The sequence below is a fragment of the Meles meles genome, chromosome 3 (genome assembly GCF_922984935.1).
Source record: "Meles meles chromosome 3, mMelMel3.1 paternal haplotype, whole genome shotgun sequence".
NCBI classification, from domain to species: domain Eukaryota; kingdom Metazoa; phylum Chordata; class Mammalia; order Carnivora; family Mustelidae; genus Meles; species Meles meles.
This window is the reverse complement of record NC_060068.1, coordinates 55,398,082-55,403,928: the sequence shown is the minus strand read 5'-3', so window position 1 is coordinate 55,403,928 and position 5,847 is coordinate 55,398,082.

Sequence of the window (5,847 nt, the reverse complement as noted above, 5' to 3'; positions counted from 1 at the left end):
TAAACACAAAAAAGGTCATATTTAGGTATACTAGAGTTTAACTGCTGAAAACTGAAGACAAAAATGTTAAAAATTTGAATGTAGTCAGAGATTAAAAACACTTTATATAAAGAGGAGCGGCAAAACAAAGAGGGCAGACTTCTCACTAGAAACAGAACAACAACAAAGAAACAATAAAGAACAAAAGATAATAAAATGGCATTTTTGAAATTTAAATATAAGTCTATCAATATATAGTAAAAAATTTCTTTACAAATAGAAGTGAAATAAAGACATCTGCAGATAAAGAAAAGTTACAAAACTTGTCTTTAACAGACCTGCTCCACAGGAAATACCAAAAGATTTCCTTCTGGTTGAAGGAAAATAACACTAGCTGACAACACTTATCTGTTGCGAAATGGGAAAACAACAAATGTTTTGCTGCTGGTCACCTGGGTGGCTCAGTTGTTTAAGTGGCTGTCTTCAGCTCAGGTCATAATTCCACAGTCCTGGGATAGAGAACCAAGTGGGTCTCCCTGCTCAGTGGGAGCCTGCCTCTCCCTCTCCTTCTGCCTGCCCCTCTGCCTGCCTCTGCCTACCTCTGCCTACTTGTGCTCTTTCTCTCTCTGTCAAATAAATAAATGAAATCTTAAAAAAAAAAAAAGAAAAAAGAAATGTTTTCTGGGTGTATATGCAAAATACAATATAATTTGAAGAATGTCAGGGAAAAGTAATACAATTTTATTTCTTATGGTTATTGTGACAGTTGTATCATTGGAATTTGTAAGAGTAAATTGATTTCTTGGTGTGAAGAAGTATAAAATGTGAAGGGAGATGAATGAGTGTCATCTGTGATTTGTGAAATATGCCATGTGAAGTTACCATATTGAATTAAAATAGACTTAGATACATTAAGCACATTACTGTGAGCCTTAGGGAAATTAGTTATTGGAAAGAAGCCAACAAACTGGTATACTTTGGTAACAGAATACTAAGTTTGAAAATTCGACAGAGGGCAACTGGTATAAATATAAGCAATAAGTACAAATTTGTATTTTCTTTGATCTAATAATTTAATGTAAAATATATTCATACACAGTCACAACAACTTGTGCTCAAAATTGCTCATCAAGTATTACTTATATGAGTAAATGTTCAAAAGTGATCTAAATGTTCTTCAGAAAAGGAGTGATGCAATACGTTGCTGTTCTTCTGTAAAGATCTGTGCAGCCAATGAAAATAAGGTAATTAGTTAAATACTGATATAAACTAATATCAAAGATACATTGTGAAATGAATAAACTAAGTTTTGGAATAGTGTTTGACAGTTATGACAGGATACCTGTTGTGTATAAGGAGAAACAGTATTTGTATATACTTCATGTAAATGGTCATTCTGTAAGCAAATATAATGCCTTAAATATGTTTAAAAATATTAACTTTTGCTGAAGATGTGAATTGCCTTAGAATTTATAAAAAATAAAAGAGTAAGATATGAAATATTTAAATCTTTTTGAAAATATGACTTTTAATATTCTTTTACTTGGGCTATGCATTTTTCCTTACTTACTGGGTAATACTGCACATACTGTCTTTTATGGTATTCTATTGGTTTTAGGTGAAAAAAGAATAATACTAAAAGTTTTATAAGTTTTTATAACATTATCAAACAATATTGAATAATGAATAATTTGGATTTTAATTATAATATAATTTATGAGTAAATCTTACATCTAATCATTGTCATGGATGGGAAGACCACTTAAATAAGCATTTTCATGGCTAAAATGAGCAAAGGAGAAAAAAATAAGAAAAACACAAGTGACAAATAGTGTCTAAATAAAAATCAAATGTAAAATGTAATTATAAAGTTGGCAATTAAAATATAAAATCTGAATCACTCTTCACAATCTAAGGAGATTGACTCCAAATTAACTTCCACTTAGAAGAAATTGGACAAGGTTAGAAGGAGAAGAATAAGAAGGAGAAGAAGAAAAAGAAGAAGAGAAAAGAAAGAAAGAAAATTTTCAATAGGTGACTGAAAACTACGCAAGTTCATTGGAGAGATGGCAAAAAGAGGGATGTTTAGCAATATAATAAATTAGCTTAGTTTTTAATTACCTATCAGGTAATGTATCAAGTATCTCTAGAATAAAACATATAAATGAGAAAGTAAAAACTGAGCTCACAAAATGGTCTGTGAATATTATTCCAAAGTAACAAAGAATTGAGGAAAGCTATATTCCCCTTTCAAATGTTTTGAAACAGGTGGTCAAAAGAGTAAGAAGAGGGCCGTGTGGGTGGCTGACAACTCTTGATCTCAGCTCAGGTTATGATCTCAGGGTCATGAGCTCAGGGTCTCTGCTGGGCATGAAGTTTGCTTAAGATTCTCTCTTACCCTCTCCCTTTGCCCCTCGCCCCCCGAAAAGTAACAACAGCAGCAGCAATAAAATACTGTAAACCCCAAACCACACACACACACACAAACACACACAGTGATATTTTTAACATGGTAACCCTGATAATCTACTTCAAAATAAATCCCAGTGGCTATCCAAGAGTTTTAAACATTTCAAGGTAAAACTGTACCATATGCATAACATATCATTAAAATAATGCTATTAGGCTGGAGGCCTAAAAGGTCCCCAGTGTAATTCTCAGCTGTAGGAATAATTTGAGAAAAGAGGTTAGCAGATCTATTCATTCTTTTCTCTCGTTATGTTGGTGCAGTATGGAATACAATAAATGACCTTTTAATTAGACCTAAGCCGCTGGTAGAAAAATGTTATTATAAAACAACAGTTCCTTTATAAATTTGTTTCCCAAAGTCATTTTTCTGTGGATGTGACTACATCCATATATATCTCCATATATATATAAAATCAATCCCCACGCTGAAAGTATTGCCTGGTGACACCCTCTCCTTTAAATTGTAGTTATAGTAGGTAATCCAGAGTTTCCCTAGATCAGCAGGAAAAAAAATCAAACATAGAAACTTTAAATTATTTGAATATAAAAATATAATTCTGAATAGAATTATTATGTTGGTGAAAACATATTATAAAAATACTATGTTCAGTATCTGAAAGATTTGAAACAACTCTCATTCTACCATCTATTAGTATGTAGGTTTGGATATATACTTAACTGGATTTAGACCATCTAAGAGTCATTTTCATCTTCTCTAAAATGAAGATCATAGATATTGTATGATTGTGATAGGGAATAAATGAAATACCTATAGCAGAACTTAAGTAACTTTAACAAAGTCTGTATTAAAATTCCAAATTTTGTATCATGATACAGATTTCAAATAAAATATCAGGTAATAATGTTAATACTTTCTGATTTCTGAAACTAAAGAACATATACAAATTTCAAGAAATTATTCCAGAAAGACATCAAAAGCATGGTGGGTAGATTAAATTTAGAACTTCCGTACATGAGAGAGGAAAAACATTTTCTGTTCTTCATTATTTATTTAATGTGTTCTGTAATCACTTGGTAAAATCCACAACTGCAGTGCTTTGATCATCTGAGGTGCAGAAAGATGTATCATATATTTGATATATTTGTTAGCAGAAAGATGCCTTAAAATATCTTGACACATTATTGATATTGGCTTGAACCAATAATATATTTGAAAGAGAAAAATGTAAAGATCCAGTTCTTGCAGAGAAAAAAAAGTAAATTTAGAGAAAAACTTTAGTGTATGAGAACTTGATAAAATATATATAAAATAAATATATTAAGATAGAGTAAGTCAATGGTATTTCAATATTTTTTTCTTTCATAAAAATATCAGAATATATCAAGATATAATAGCACAAGTATAGTTACCAAGAACTGCATAGCTCTTAGTATAGATTCCTTTGAAACCAAACAATGAGACAAAAGCTTGAACAGAATGGGCAACTAGAGGACCTTTATTACTCTTCTGTCAGAACAAGTGGAGAATGAGATATTGACCCATCCACACCCACTACCATTGGTTATCTCCTCTGAACTTCTGGCTTGCAATAGCGTGCAGCCGGATGGCCTTAAGCCTTTGAGAAAGCAGATCGAAGAGACCCTCCTATGTTCACTTAGTTTTGGGTATTGAAAAGGGGGCCAGGGATTTCTGAACACAACTCCACCAAATCGTTAGGCTGAGGAGATATGGCTGGTGCATCACTAGTGTCTACTATACTTTGAAGAATTGAGAAAGGCCTGAAACAAGAAGCCTGAGACCTTAGGGAATCCATGAAATCAAGCCATTAGAAGAGTAGTCCAGGCGCCTGGGCAGCTCAGTGGGTTAAGCCTCTGCCTTTGGCTCAGGTCATGATCCCAGGGTTCTAGGATCAAGTCCCACGTCAGGCTCTCTGCTCGGCGGGGGGCCTGCTTCCTTCTCTCTCTGCCTGCCTCTCTGCCTACTTGTGATTTCTACCTGTGAAAAAAAATAAGTAAATAAAATCTTTAAAAAAAATAAAAAAGAAGAGTAGTCCCATTCTAGGGACAAAATATCCCCTAATTCAAGGGTTAGCATTGTAAGACTCTCTATTGTCATACATATTCATTGTTAACATACCTATCACCCAATCATGAAACTGACAAATTACTAATGGCATATACTTTACATTCCAATATAAAACTGTACAGAGAGCTTATATTTATTAGCTTTAAGAATTTTTTTTGCATAAAATATAATGGATGGTTTAATGTAGTAAAATGGTCCTATGAAAGATTTTAGACATTCTCAAGGAAAATGATGTATTATACTTTTATTTAAATGGTCTTTTGAAATATCATTAAATTTACATGTACTAATAAGTATCCTTAGAACTAAACATTAGAAAACAAACACTTTAAGAATAAGTTCTCCTGGGCACCTGGGTGGCTCAGTGGATTAAGCCGCTGCCTTCGGCTCAGGTCATGATCTCAGGGTCCTGGGATCGAGCCCCGCGTCGGGCTCTCTGCTCTGCAGGGAGCCTGCTTCCTCCTCTCTCTCTGCCTGCCTCTCTGCCTACTTGTGATCTCTCTCTCTGTCAAATAAATACATAAAATCTTTAAAAAAAAAAAAAAAAAAAAAAAAAAAAAAAAAAGAATAAGTTCTCCTGGGGCGCCTGGGTGACTTAGTTGATTAAGTAACTACCTTTGGCTCAGGTCATAATTCCAGAGTCCTGGGACTGAGTTCTGCAATGGACTCCTGGATCAGCCAGGAGCCTGCTTCTCTCTCTGACCCTCTTGCCTCTCATGCTGTTTCTCACTCTCTCTCTCTCTCTCAAATAAATAGATAAATAAAATTTTTAAAAGTAAAATAAAATAAAAATAACTTCTCCTGAGGAGTTATTTGTACCATTAGTGTAATGTATCTATTCATCCATTTTAGTTTTCCATGTTATTTTCCCGTACTAATGTAAGATTAAAAAGACTTACTCTCTAAGAAGCTTGTATTACCAGATTAACCTTTGGTCTTGGCAATTAGAATTTTTCCACATAGTGTGCAAAAAGTGAGTGTGCATTTTGAGGTAAAAAATTAGTCCACAAAAGCTAATTCTTAAAATAATATTTTCAAAATATGCACATGATCCACCTAGAACATAATATGCATTATTAGGAAATAATTTTACAGCATGACAAAACTGTTAATTTTCCAATAATGTATAATTTAAGAAGGTACAATTTGCCTCAGGAAGTAATCAAGCTCATTATTAGCATATACTTTGAATGTGTCACATATTCATTTACCTAGATTGGAATAAAAATTCCCTAATTTTTATCATACTTGCACATGAACGTATAACCATTCTATGGAAAGGTGGGGTTATTGCTTATGAAAGTATATAAAGATATTTAAGAGCTTATGATTTGGTATGGCAGGATATATTT